This window comes from Agelaius tricolor, unplaced genomic scaffold (assembly GCF_023055355.1).
Source record: "Agelaius tricolor isolate 1412-34295 unplaced genomic scaffold, bAgeTri1.0.p SCAF_6, whole genome shotgun sequence".
Lineage (NCBI taxonomy): Eukaryota > Metazoa > Chordata > Aves > Passeriformes > Icteridae > Agelaius > Agelaius tricolor.
Window position 1 is genome coordinate 1,819,142 of NW_027269266.1, and position 15,010 is coordinate 1,834,151.

At 48.2% G+C, this 15,010-nt stretch overlaps 1 long non-coding RNA gene across 2 annotated transcripts in view; it reads right to left on the bottom strand.

The window, feature by feature from the left end:
• Positions 1-14,796, bottom strand: part of LOC139590774 (uncharacterized) — a 58,832-nt gene extending 44,036 nt beyond the window's left edge. For both annotated transcript variants that reach the window (XR_011679435.1, XR_011679434.1), the window contains exon 1: positions 14,554-14,796. This is a non-coding gene — a long non-coding RNA (uncharacterized lncRNA). The remainder of the gene's footprint in view (positions 1-14,553) is intronic.
• Positions 14,797-15,010: the final 214 nt, after the last annotated feature.

Here is a 15,010-nt window from a genome sequence, read left to right on the forward strand (position 1 = left end):
CCAGCCCTGCCCTGTCCCACTGGCACCCCATAGCTCCACATTTCCCCCCTCCCAACAGCCTCCTCCCCCAGGTCCAGCACTTCTCCTCCATTTGGAGCGTGGTCCTGCAGCTCTCAGAGCTGGAGCCCCTCACATCAGCAGCATCTCTGTGCAAGATGAGCGTGCCTGTGAAAGAGATCAGAGATGCTCTTTGAAGAGTCGGCAGAATTTTTCATTACAGATTCCCAGCTGCATTTTCCTGCTAACCTTGCATTCCTGAGGATGCAAAGTGAGACGGGGACGTACGTATGGAGAACGTGTTACCCCTCTCATAGCCTACTCCCACAGCCAGGAAAATATGTCCTGTGAGTTTCCTCCCTGAGGAAGGCCAAAAATCAAATCAGTTTTTCCCCTGGAATTTTCCAAACACTCTCTGGGCTGTTCCTGACTGTGTAGAAAGCACACATTTCATCCCACAGCCCACAAAGGGTCCAGCATGGATATCTATCACAATAACACTGCCATCATCTTCCCCACTGCAGCTACCATTATTTAATTCTTATTTATAGCACTCGGCTCGGAGAGGAGCAGCTTGTGTTAGCACACACACAGTGACAATAAGTGACTGTTGACAACCACTCACCACTCCTGTACTTGGGGAGGGAACTGGCTTTTTTTTTTTTTTTTTTTTTTTTTTTTTTTTTTTTTTTTTAATGTGTTATTGCAGTGCCCAACACAAGGTGCACAACAATGGGTAAGGGTGGGTTTTGAGTGTTTCTTGTTAAGTTTCTCTCAGCTCTGCTGTGGGGAGCACAGATGTGTGTTGGAGCTTGGTGAGGGATAGGGAAAAGGGAGACAGACCCAGCTGCATAGCAGGAGAAGGTGCAGGAGCCCTGGAATATTCCAGTTCCACCTCCTGCTCCCAACACCTGCTCTGCCCAAACCAGGGCCCCTCCCAGGTCCACAGTCCTTGAAGGTGATGCTGAGGTAGGGAAAGTGAGGAAAGGCTGGATGCAGTGCCAGGAAGGTTTCCCTGTTCCCTCCTCAGGGACAGCCAGGACTGATCAGTGCCTGTGACCATTCCCAGAGCACATTCCTGATCCCAGTGGTGTCAGTCCTGCTACTGCCTCTCCAAATACAACCCCTCGTTAATTATTGCTCATTAGCAATAGTATTATCATGACTACTATTGTATGAACATATATAATTAATTATTCACTTTCTTAATTAAATGCTTAATGGTGTTAATGGTTTAAATCAGGCCATCAAAGCTCTTGCAGCTCATATAAAGTGATACCAGCACTGAAAGAGATCCTCATCCCCACCAAGACCTGTCCATTTGCTTCAGGGTTAAAAATTATTAAAAAGTCAAAATAATTAGTAGAATTTAATATAAAATATTAAACATTAATAAAGGAATTAAGAAATTATTTGGGTTAAAACCAGTGTGCTTAGATTCACCACAGCATCACCTCATCACTCTGTCTTGATGTGTGAAGTCATACAAAAAAAAAAAAATTAAGGTGAGATAGACAAATGTGTGAAGAGACAGATGTTGAAGGTCCACAGCTGGAGCCACTGCAGCATCCCCAGCCTGGGTGCATCCCATGGGGAGCAGGTGTGCCCAGGCTGCTGCACAGACAGCAATCCTTCCACAAGGTTGTGGTGAATAAAGGAGTTCACTCCATGCAAACAGCCAGGAACATGCACTTTTTACTGTCAGAACCCAGGACATCCCTCTGGCTGTCCTGGACTGCCAGAACCCCTGCCAGGGGGCTCAGAGACCTGGCACAGAGCCCAAAACACCTGTGGGTTTGATTATGACCCATGGAGCAAGTTACCAACCTTGGGTGAAGATCTGCAAGCCACAACAGTTTAAGTAGAATGACAGTGAATTTATCATGGGGTGAAAAAGTAGATTTTTGGGGTTTTTAGAATGGGGGTTCAGGAGGGAACTGGGCATGTCCAGCCTTTCTCCTTCTTCTTCTTCTTAGCCTCCATCTTCTGGGTGATGTTGGCACTTTTAGATTGGTTTAGAGTAGAAGCTCACTGTCTAACATAGGTGATAGGTATTGGAAAGTAACTGTAAACATTGTACAGGTAGTTTTTAGTATAAAAAGATAACACAGCCCTGAGGGCATCAGTGTGCCTCTGTCTGACCTGCTGAACAGACCTCTGCAGGTCAGGAGAAAGAATTTTATAGACAAGAAACAATAAACAATGTTGAGACCGAGAACTAAAGAGCTCTGACTCCTTCTTCGAGTGCCAGGCTGGGAAAAGAGACTTTCCAACATTTCTCAGGGTCACTGTGACCAGCGAGAGGCCCTGAGACATTTTGCCTCACACCTGGGTGAGGCAGAGGATCCAAAGCAACCAGCAGCCACCAGAGTGGTGAGATCAAACCCTGCTGCTCCTGTGCAAATCCTCTCCTCAGATTTGGGGCTTGATTTTGCTGCTCACACAGAGTGGTGCAGGTGAGATGCCACCAGGGATCTGCAATATCCCTACCAGCTCAATGCAAGGGCTGCAGAACATCTCCAGCATCCTGGAGTTTTGGTGGGAGATCAGGAGAGAGACTCCAGGGTACCACAGCAACAAGAGATCTCTTTGTTTGTGTATGGACCCCCCATGCATGATGCCAAATCTGGAGTTTAAACCTGAATTGAGCCTACTGTAACTAACATGCAAAAGGGAAGGCCCCCAGGCATTTTATCAGTCACAGCATGGTTTGGGTTGGAATGGACCTTGAAGATCATTCTGTTCCACCCCCTGCCATGGGCAGGGACACCTTCCACCATCCCAGCTTGCTCCAAGCCCTGTCCAGCCTGGCCTTGGGCACTTTCAGGGATTCAGGGGCAGCCACAGCTTCTCTGGGCACCTGTGCCAGGGCATCACCAGGTCACTCTCTTCACATTGCATGGGAACTTGGTTTACTTAGGACAGAATGAAATCCTCCAGCTCCTGCTGAAAAGTGAGATCTGATTCCATGACTTTGTAGCTCTTCAGCACTGGGTTTCCCTGCTGCCAGCATAAATCTGGGGTCACACCACCTAAACCCTTGAATGTGCTGTCTCCTGGGTCCTCACCTTCCTGAGCTGCTCAGTGTTGGCTCCTGTCCTCACTGATTTCTGCAGCAATTCCTGCTCACTGTTTTCCAGTGGGAGGGAATGACCTGCTTGCCACCCTGTGCTGACAGATTTGACTCTGCAGCCTGCACTGACCTCAGCTCCCACATCCATCCCTCAATCTCCTTCCCCTCTGTGAGGTGGCAGCAGGTTTTGATCACGGAGTGAGTGCAGAACATTTACAGGTTTTGGAAACAATATTCAGCTAAGTCATGGGGGGAGAAATTCCTGTAGGGCTGTTAAATGCAGGGACAGCACTTCTGGAAGTCCAAGAGCCACAAAGTGAGTGTTGCTCAAGGCAGTGTGTGTTTTCCCTGTGTGTGTTTTACCACTGTGTGTTTTCCCTGCTCTCACTCTCTGCTCTGAGCTCTTGATCCTCTGCTCAGCTCCTTGGCTCTTGAGCCCTGGGTGGACACAGGACTAGAGCCAGAAGGGCCATGAACCAACATGTGTGGATGTTCTTCATGCTCTGCTGACTCCAGGTGCCCTTTAGTGAAGTTCCTCAGCTTGCAGCAGCCCATCCAATTCCTTTGAAGTCAATGTGACTTCAGGGTGCAAGGAGCAGCCTCGAGGCACCGCTGATCTCCTCCTTCATGTGTCTGTGCTATCTGGGCTGCCCAGACCACAGAGTGGAGGAGGCTGGGAAATGCACCAAGACAGAAAGCCCCATTGTGCATGGCTTGGTGTCAATCAACTCCAGGAATGCTCTGAATAAATTAAATTATGCTGCAATCTGAAACGAAACTGATTCTTAATTAAAAGATAAGTTATTTCTTAATCCTCAGATGATTTAAACAATAAAAAAATAGTCGTGGGAATTGCAGACACCCTTGTCAGCTGGCTGAGCAGTTTCAGAGTAACCTCAGAGTAACCTCAGAGCTGCCACTGCCACAGCCCTGCTTGGAGCAGGCTTTGGGCAAGGTGACCCCCAGAGATTTCCTTCAACCCAAGTCAAGGGCATGTAGGGATAGGACAAGGGTAATGACTTTAAACTGAAAGAGGGGAGATTTAGGTTGGATATTAGGAATAAACTCTTCCCTGTGAGGGTGCTGAGGCCCTGGCACAGGGTGCCCAGAGCAGCTGTGGCTGCCCCTGGCTCCCTGGCAGAGTCCAAGGCCAGGCTGGATGGGGCTTGGAGCACCCTGGGATAGTGGGAGGTGTCCCTGCCCATGGCAGGGGAGTGGAATTAGATGATTTTTAAAGTCCCTTCCAACCCAAACCATTCCATGATCCTGTAACTCTCCTTTTCTGCTTGCACTGCGAACTCAGCTGTTGGATGCTGAAGAATCAGGATCTGGTTTGGAGACCTTGGTGATGAACAAGTGCAGCAATCAAGTGTGAAGCAGCATGGTGTAATGTGTCAACAAAACCACAGAATATTTCCTTTTTTATTTCTGAGGTTCATTCTGGAGAACAGGGGGTGGATTCCTTTAATACCCACAGAGTGGCCTCTTTGTACTGAGAAGTCCTTATTCCCAGGACCAGGAGTTTATGTTCCTGTTTCTCACTGAGCATGAGGACTTGGAAATCTTCCTTTTATCAGCCCCCAATAAATTGTAGGAAATATGGAGAAAAGCCTCATTCCAGTCACTACAGACAAAAAACCCAAAAGGTTCCTGCTCTGTCTAGCTGCTTACCAGGGTATGTGCTACAGCACAAAGGGATAACTTATGGCTAAATAACACACTGCAAGGAAACATAAATCACCACCAAAAGCCAAGAAGGAAAGTCTTATACAAGCACAATCCAGCCCGTGGGAGACAGTGGGTTTTGAGGCTGTGAGGAATGAAATCTCAGGCCTGATGGTTTCTTACAATGATTTAGTCCCACCATCACCTGAGCAACTCCCCCTTTATTTCAGTTGTGTGAGTGAAGAATAATTCTGAACAGTCATTTTGCCTTCACAGTCCCCATGCAGGCTGTCTTTTTGTTGACTCAAACTCATAATTTTTTCCCCCATTATTAAAATTATTCTTTTCAGTCATGAGATGTTCTGCTGCAGCACAATAAAGCACACATTTTGAAACATTCCCATAAAGCTGAAAGCACCACCACAGTCCATGGCTGATCCTTTGCTTCTGGAGGAAGCCCTCAAGACCCTGGACACCAACAGAGCTGTTCCTGATTTATGCTGGTGCAAACAAGGGGAGAAGTTGCCTTCCCACTTCATGGCTCATCACCTTGAGTGCCAGAAGAATTTAGGTTCTTGCAGGATGTTGACTTGGACTGGAGCCTCAGCTAAGGTCCTAAAAGAGTCTGTCTCCATAAAATCACAATAACAAACTGCCCCCTCATGTTTCTCAAATCCCTCTTTCCCTCTGCTCCTGCAGTGAGCTCCATTGTATTTCATGGGGTTCCCATCTCTGAAAACCTGGGCACAGCAATTTTAAGACAACTTCCCCTATAAACAGCAAACTTCTATGTTTTTCATAATGGCTATCCTGTTATATCTTAAAGCCATAATTATTTATTGAATTCTTTTCCTCTCAGATCCATAATCTGTTGCAATAAACAAAATTCAATGATTAAAGAGGCTGTACTCTCTCCTTCACTAAGGATTTTTTTCAGCATTTTTATTTAAAGGCCCATCCTTCCCCAGCTGTAAGGATTTTATGGATGTTCTCACAGAGAGAATCAAGATAGATATGCAAAGTTAAAGCTTTATCAGCTCACATAGAAGTTTTTATTTTCACGCTTCCACTCTGGAAATTTAAAGTCATACCATCTTCTCACAGATACAGTTAAAGGACTCCTTTTCCTTTCTGTGTCAGAAATTCCAAAAGGAAATTTACAAAGCTGGCCCAAAAAGTCATAAGGAACCTATTTTATATACAGCTCTCTTCCCAAGAATGCTGTAGGTTTAGGGCAATTACTTGTTCTTGCAGTTTTGTGGGTTAAAATAAACCATCACTGTAGTTTGTTTTTCTTACAGCCTGATGTTAAGCTTTGCATTTCTGATTTTTAGTGGAGCTGGGCCTTTGGAAAAGGCTGAAGGATTAAGAGTTTAACATAATTTAATCTCTTCAAATCTTTTAGCAGGAGACTGTGTGGTTTGCAGACATTTTTAGTTTTAGGGTTTTTGGGGTTTTTTTTTTTGTTTCATGGTGTAAACCTGGGGCTGGAAGATGGAGCTGGGAACCCAAATCCTGATCTTGCTCTGCCACTTATTTCCTGGGTGGTCTGGAAGAAAAAACTCTTGAATTTCTTGTCTTGAGGAGTGGGTAGGGCTGTTCCCCTCCCCTCGTGGACATTCCCACCCTTGGGGCACTGAGCAGAGCAGGTGTTGGGGTGGGAGCAGCCTGTGGGGCTGGGGGGCTCAGGGTCTGGAATCAGGGAATCAAAGAGCCATAAAGTCATAGAATCAGAGTCATGGAGTTGTGGAATCAGAGAATCAAGGAATCAGAATGATCAGAATTATTATCATGGGACCATAGAATCCTAGAGTCACGGAGTCATAGAATAGTTTGGGTTGGAAGGGACCTTCAAAGGCCATCCAGTCCAGCCCAGCTGCAGTGAGCAGGGGCATTTCCAATGAGATCAGGTTGCTCAGAGCCCCATCCAAGCACCAGACATCAAATATTTACAGGAATGGGGCAGCCACCACCTCTCTGAGGAGCCTGTGCCAGTCCTTCACCACCCTTGGGATAAAAAACTTCTTCACTTGGAAGCCACTTCTCCTTATCCCATGGAATCCCGTAGGGTGATAGGCCCTGGCACAGGGTGCCCAGAGCAGCTGTGGCTGCCCTGGATCCCTGGAAGTGCCCAAGGCCAGGCTGGATGGGGCTTGGAGCAGCCTGGGACAGTGGAAGGTGTCCCTGCCCATGGCAGGAGGTGGGACTGGATGAGCTTTAAGGTCCCTTCCAACCCAAACTCTTCTGTGCTTCTGTGATTTTATGACTCAGACAAATGGTCTGGGTTCTCTGGGAGGGTAAATCTGGCACCTCCATCTGGGAAGGAGTTTATCAGTAACTAACAAGGGGCTGGAGGATGCAGATACAGACACCCTCCAGAGAGATGGCAGCAGGACTTGTTTATCATGTCTGATGATTTTCTACCCTTTTAATTTTAACCTCTGTATCCATAAACAACACCACGGCTCTTCTCCCTGCACCCGGCCCAGTGGATACTCACAATCCCCTGTGCTGGGGGTGTCCCCTGTCTGTGCTGGCCCCTGTGCAAGCCCAGGAGGTTCCAGGGATGCAGACCAGGCCCCCACCATGGCCATGACCAACACTACAGTGACTGAATGAACATATCCCTCTACAGGCACACATTTCCTTATTTCCTGCTGCTTTATGAGCATGCCCACTGCCCCAGCATCTGCTTAGTGGAGGATGACTGATCTTAGAAGAGGTCACTTGTGTGATAGGATCTTCCTCCTGCCTGGAGGAGTCACCAAAACCCCCAAGGTAGGGACACACAGAGCTCTGTGTCCCCCAGAGCCTCCCATCGTGCTGCCTGGAGAAACAGCCTCGCCCTCAAGCAATTACAGAAAAGCCCAGTGGTTTTGGCTCTCCCAGGAAAGCTCAAATGGACTCAAGTGGAAAAGCTGGGTGAGGGCGTGGTCCCTGCTGCAGGGAGAGCAAGGCAGAGAGAGCAGATAGGTAGGATTAAATTTGGCCTCAAATGGAAAAACAGTTCTAGATTCCTCATCCCTGGACATCAGTGTCATGAGAGGGCAGAGGGGACAGCAGCACCACCACCCTGTGCCATGGCAGCTGTGTTCCCTGTCCTCTTCCCACAGCCACAGCCTGGGACTGGGCCTGCTGGTACAGCCTCAGAGTGAACAATTTGCAATCATGCAGATGTACAAATCCCACCAAGCTATTAAAGTGCTGGTGATTTATTATTCATAGAGTCATTGAATGGTTTGGGTTGGAAGGGACCTTAAAGATCGCCCACCTTAGGAAGGGCAGGGACACCTGCCACTATCCCAGGCTGCTCCAAGCCCTGTCCAGCCTGGCCTTGGACACTTCCAGGGATCCAGGGCAGCCACAGCTTCTCTGGGCACCCTGTGCCAGGGCCTCACCACTGTCACTCAGTTTGTCACTGGGCAGTGCCTGCCTGTGGGAACCCAGAATATCCCTCTGGCTGTCCTGGATTGCCAGGACCCCTGCCAGGGGGCTCAGAGACCCTGGCACAGAGCCCAAGGTGCCTGTGGGTTTGATTATGACCCATGGAGCAAGTTACCAACCTTCTATGAAGATCAGCAAGCCACAACAGTTTAGATAGAATAATAGTGAGGTTATCACAGGGTGGGAAAGTCGATTTTAGGGTTTCTGGTATGGGGGTTCAGGGGGCAAGATGGAGGAATCTGGGCATGTCCAGCCTTTCTCCTTCTTCTTCTTGGCCTCCATCTTCTGCTGTGATGTTGGCACTTTTAGATTGGTTTAGAGTAGAAAGAAGCTCACTGTCTAACATAGGTGATAGGTATTGGGAAGTGATTGGAAACATTGTATATGTAGTTTTTAGTATAAAGACATAACACTGCCCTGGGGGCAGGCAGAGTGCCTGGAACTGGAACTGTCCTGCTGGATGGACCTCAGCAGGGCAGGAGAAAAATTTTATAGATAAGAAACAATGAACAACCTTGAGACAGAGAAATGCAGAGCTCTGACTCCTTCTTCGACCACTGGGCTGGGAAGAGAGACTTTCTAACACATCTCAGGGTCACTGTGACAAGATAAAGGTCCCAACACCTGCCCTTTGCTAGATGTGTGTACTACCAAAATTACGTCCATGGCTTTTGCAGAGGTGCAAAGCCCCTCTCTGAGCACACCAAACTCAGCTGCACCCCAAGGTGACCCTGCAGGTCCTTGTAGGCATCCCTTGTCCTGGAGGATGGTCCCTGGCAGTGACAGCACCATCCCTGGGGTGATGGCTGCAGGAACCAGGGAGCTGGGGAAGTCTGGAGAGCCTTGCAAGCCACCTTCCCTTCCCCTCCCCAACCATTTCTATCCCTCCAGCCCTTCCTCCTCTAAGATAATTAAGGGCACAGGAGAAATTAAGCTAATTCTGTTGGGGCTGCTGCAGGTCTCTTATCATCAGCTCTGCCTTCCCTCCTTCCCATGTATGTGTAATTAAAGCAGGTTTTTCTGCTGTAAGATAAAACTCCCTTTTCCTCCAGACCAGTTTCAGTCACAGCAGTGCTTGGCCTAAACTTTTAGTCCTTCTCATGGAAACTCCTCAAAAACTCATCCAGAATGCTCAGCTGCCCGTGGATTCAGGGTGAATCCCCCTTCCCAGCCAGTTCCCAGGGCAATCCTGCTGTGAAGGGCTGTCAGTCTGTAAGGGTCACTTTGGGTCACTGACTGACCCTCGCTGCAATCCCTGCCCAGCCGGCATTAAATGACAGCCTGTGCCATTTTTAAATGCTGCCATGGCAGCCACCCTGGCAACCTTAAAACAGAGCCCTGTGCCAAGCCCTAGGGCTGCTACAGCCACCCTGAGCCCTGGGGACAGATTTAGGAGAGGCAAAAATCAAAATAGCACCAGAGGGCACGAGGACAGCACAAGGCCCTTCCTTCCTTCCTTCCTTCCTTCCTTCCTTCCTTCCTTCCTTCCTTCCTTCCTTCCTTCCTTCCTTCCTTCCTTCCTTCCTTCCTTCCTTCCTTCCTTCCTTCCTTCCTTCCTTCCTTCCTTCCTTCCCTCCCTCCCTCCCTATCCCTGTGCCTGATTTTGTGGGAGAAGGGAAAGGGGAAGGAGGGAAAGCTCTCAGGCTCCTCTGCCTGCAGGAAAGCTGAAAACAAGAGGCAGGGCTGTCAGGGAGCAGGGAAATGCCCTGGCCACCAGCAAACAGAGGTTATGGCCAGTGCTCAGAGGGGAAAAAATGTTGGGTCAGCAGCCCACAGACCAGGAGGGACCTGGGTGAAGGCTTTCTGCAGGTCACAGAACTGCTCTTGTGATGTCACCCATGCCCTGGAAGGGCACTGAGCACTGATGTCCCCCTGCAGGTGACACTGACCCAGCCAAGAGCTGTGGTTGCCTGTGCACACCTTAAATCAGGGAGTCACAGAATGGGTTGGGGTTTAAGCCACCTTAATGATCATCCACTTCCAAAACCCCTGCCATGTGGGGTTTAATCCTCTAGATTAGGTTGTTCCAAACCCCTTCCAACCTTGAACAAGTGTTCAAGGCAGCCACAGCTTCTCTGGGCAACCTGTGCCAGGGCCTTGCCACCCTCAAAGAGAATTTATTTTTAATATCTAATTTAAACCTGCCCCTTTCAGTCTTTCCTCATTGTTCCAATTCCCTCTCCAGCTCTCCTGGAGCCCCTTTAGGCCCTGGAAGGGGCTCTGAGCTCTCCCTGGAGCCTTCTCCTCTCCAGGTGAGCACCCCCAGCTCTCCCAGCCTGGCTCCAGAGATGTTCCAGCCCTGCAGCATCTCCGTGGCCTCCTCTGGACTCTGTTCCAACAGCTCTGTGTCCTTTTTGTGTTGAGGGCCTGTCCTGGATTGCCAAGCAAGTTGTATTCTATTCACCATCTGTATGGCAGCTGTCTTCTGTTCAGTGGGCACTTTGCCTTATCTCTTCCACAACTGAGGAGACACCTGCTGATAACAGCTATGGAATGTCCCTGCATGGCTGATAAGAACTACAGCATCCCATTGGGAGATGTGAGCCCAGAGGGAGGAGCCAAGCATTCCTACCTGGATATAATCTGGAGATTCTGGAACACCAGCACAGCTTCTGCACTGGATTCCCCAGAGGAACAGCAGCTGCCTCTTCTTCCCCTGGATCTTCAGAGGAAGAGACTGCACCTTTCTACAGGATCCCTGCTCCAGCAGAGCCACCCCTGACACTGCAGGAGGGCTGAGCCACAATTCCAATGGTTCTGCTGCCAACACCCTGACCCACAGGGTGTCAGGCTGGGTTCTGACTCTGTCAGTGTTGTTCATGTGTACTGCATTGTTTATTTTATCCTTTTATTGTCTTCCCTATTAAAGAACTGTTATTTCCTGCTCCCATATTTTTGCCTGAGAGCCCCTTAATTTAAAATTCATAGCAATTCAGAGGGGTGGGGAGGGTTTACATTCTCCATTTCAGGGGAGGCTCCTGCCTTCCTGAGCAGACTCCTGTCTTTCCAAACTGAGACAGGGCCCCAGAGCTGGACACAGCACTGCAGGTGGGGCCTCACAAGGACAAAGAGCAGACTGGGACAATCCCCTCACTCTGCTTCCTGGCTGGATTTGTGAGACTCCAACCAGGCAGTGCTTTATCAAACCTTGGGTCAGAGCCCCTCTCCCTTCCTTCTTAGCCTGCTGCCTCAGGTTCAAGGGCACAATTCCTACAGTGTAAAGAGTCACAGGGTGATAGCTGAGCCCTGGTTGCTGCATTTCCCAGTGCCAGGTGTTCCTCACAAAGGCAAGGTGGCATTTTCACCTCATTTCTTTCATTACAGCTATAGGTGTCCATTCTTTATCTCTTTAAGGCCCCTGTGAGTCCCAGGATGAAGACCAAGGCTGAGGGTGACAAAAAAAGGGATTTTTTAGCACAAGGTGCAGTCAGCAGCATCCAAGGAAATGAAAGTTGCAACTATGTCACTGATAGTGAATCTCAAATTTGTGCTCAACCCAGGATCACCCAATTCCCCCATAAATCAGAAGGATTTTTGTGGGGAAAAAAACCCACGTTTTCCTAAGTGTTTTGTTGTTTTTTTTTTTCTTCCTGAGAGTTCAGGCTCAGCAGGAGTGGGTGCCTCTCCCAAAAACTCTGTGTCAGGTTAGGCCAGCTCTGAATTTGTTCCTGCAGCTGGTTTTTGTGAGCACACTCCCATAAACAGGAGCTGAGCAACAATTGCAGGGAATATTGTGGTTGCCCCTGCCAGCACCTTGAGGCTTTACTACAAGGTGGTTATTGATCCTGGTAGATAACAGCCTTTCCTGTGGAAACCAGTAGTATCTCCCACAGCTGATTAGGCTGTAAATTATTGGGGGTTATTTTCATAACTTTGGACTTGGCTCTAGTTTGTTGTCTTTTTCTGAGGGGAGAAACAGTCATGGTTTATTTTCATAAAAATCTTCTTAAGGCTTATTGATGGGAGTCAATTTCAGGGCTCATTTAAATGAGACACATCCTCAAAGCCTTTGCTGAATCAAAGCTCAGAGCTCTCCTAGCATTTCAAGCGTTTCTTTTTTTTTTTTTTTTTCCTTTTTTTTCTTTTTTCCTTCCTCTTCACCTTTTAGTTACACGATCCTGAGGGCAGAGATGGTGTGATAGGAGTTCCAGCTGTGAGGCTGGGGGTGCTGGGATTGCCAGCAGGATGAAACTGGTGATAAGGCACAGCTCCCTCCTGTGATGGGTGCTCCCAGTGCTGGCTGCATTTGATCCTGAACCATGCAAAACAAGAGGAACATTGCATTCCTCTGCCTCCCGTTCATGTATTTCACCACAAGGGCTGTTCTCTGGCTGCTCCACGGTGGGTGTGAAAGATTAACATCTGCCACAGCAGAGCCAAACCCTGGCTGCAGATAATTATGCAGAAGGTATCTCATCCTCCCCGGGGTCACCCTTCTACCAAGTGTTTTCACTCAACCTGCCAGTTTTTTGGGGGAGATAAACCTGCTTGAACATGTCTCCTGAGCTGCAGAGCAGAGCTGTTAATATTGGATAGAGCTGGCTGCTCGTTTCCTCTTCTACCTGTTCTCTTCTGTTCTCTGACAACAAAAAAGAGAAATGCTTTGTGCTTCTTAAACTGCAGTGAGGATGTTCCCATTCCTCATAGCATGAAAGCACCAGGGCAAAGAGGCACTCAGCCATTAAAGCTTGGTTTGGAATGCAAACATGTGCCCAAAACAGCATCTTCTGTCCCCAGTATTTGTCAGCTCATCAGGAGATCAAGGGAGCAATGATCATAAAATCCTTGGTTTGAGCTGGAATGGACCTTAAAGATCATTTCATTCCACTCCCTGCCATGGCAGGGACACCTTCCACCATCCCAGGCTGCTCCAAGCCCCATCCAGCCTGGCCTTGGGCACTGCCAGGGATCCAGGGGCAGCCACAGCTGCTCTGGGCACCTGTGCCAGGGCCTCCCTGTGGTGGTGTTCACAGGGGTCTTAGGATGAGAGAAGGGATGAGAATCTTGACTCCATGTTTCAGAAGGCTTGATTTATTATTTTATGACATATATTATATTAAAACTATACGAAAAGAATAGAAGAAAGGATTTCATCAGAAGGCTGGCTAAGAATAGAAAAGGAATGATAACAAAGGCTTGTGACTGACCCAGACAGTCCAGACAGCTGGGCTGTGATTGGCCATTAATTACAAACAACCCCATGAGACCAATCCCAGATGCACCTGTTGCATTCCACAGCAGCAGATAACCATTGGTTACATTTTGTTCCTGAGGCCTCTCAGCTTCTCAGGAGAAAAAATCCTAAGGAAAGGATTTTTCATAAAATGTGTCTGTGACACCTCCCCACCCTCCTAGGGACAGATTTCCACCTGATATCTCATCTAAACATCCCCTCTGCCAGTTTAAAGGCTTTGTCCCCTTGTCCTGTCTCTTCATGCTCTTGTCAAAAGCCCCTCTCCAGGTCCCCTGTACCCTCCTTTATTGATGAAGCCCAATGGCCTCTTCTTTGGGCTTGTCCCCTTCCCACAGCCCACAGAGGAAACTGCAGAACGTGTCCAGATCCCTCCAGTTAAGGGATGAGACTCACCTCACCCAGGATTTTCACAGTTCTCTATGCCCAGGCTCTCTTCAGAGCCAGGGGTGAGAAAATGGCAGTCCCTGAGGGGACCTAATTGACATGTCAGTTTTGGGATTAAATTAACATGTTCCAGCAGTTCCCATTGCTCTCCACTGTTACAAGCAGGGTTTTGAACATCCCAGAGAGAGACAAACTCCCCAGCAGTGCTTGCTGTGAGTGCTGTGGTCCCCTCTCCCAGTGAGATGCAGCCTGCCTTCATGTGAGGAGCAACAGGAGATGGGGCTAGGCTGGGTAAAAGTAAGGTTATTTCCTTTCCCCCTCACTGTTACTGAAGGACAAGGAAGGCAGCTCAGATTATCTGCTCCCCTCAGGGCTTCTGGCTTCGTCCTTTAACTGCTGTGATTATTAATTGATCAAATAGAAAAGCAGAAGAGGGTTTGGGATGCGTGGCTCTGCCACCCCATCTGGTGAGATGAGCAGACTCAAAGCAGAAAATTGGGCCTGCTCCTGCAAAGGGCCCTCTTAAGATGTCTAAAGCTGCATGCACCAATCATTTTGTATTAAGTTGATTTGGCACAGTTTGCTCTGCTGCCTCTTTCATAGAGAAGAGCAGCCTTCCTCCAGAAACTGAAAACCACCAGCATTTTCTAGAAGTGGGCAGTGACAAAAGAAAAGGAAAATAGAAAACCAGCCATTAAAAAAAAAACCCAAAAACTAAAAACAAAAACCAACAAAACACTCTTTTAAATAGCAGATGAAAGACATATCATGCAACTCCCAGGGAACTCAGACAAACCTTGAGATGCTCCAGTCAGCAGAGGTGAAAATGGAAATGTAGGAAGTGTGGTGTGAAATTGCAGGACCCTCCTGGCTCTGCAGCCCGCGCCTTGGCATGTTTCTGAAGTGCAGATTTAGCACAGCATCCTGGGAGAGCACATTTCAGTTCCTGCATTTCATTCATTTTTATGCCTTTCTAATGCAGATGCAGCTGAACTATACCATTGATTCATGCACACACCTCTTTTCCATATAGATGATGACTGCATCAAAGGAGCCAGCGCTCTGAAATAGCACACAGTGAAATACCACAGCAATTCTCATTTGGAGTCTATAGTGGGAGAGCAATTTCCAAAAATGAAGGGCAAGGTTCCTAATCCATAGCAGCTTTCTGCCAGAGAGATGTGGGAGAGAAGAAACAGGATGCATCCTGCATGAATCATCGCTGTAACCACCCTGGATTTATTAACTGAAAT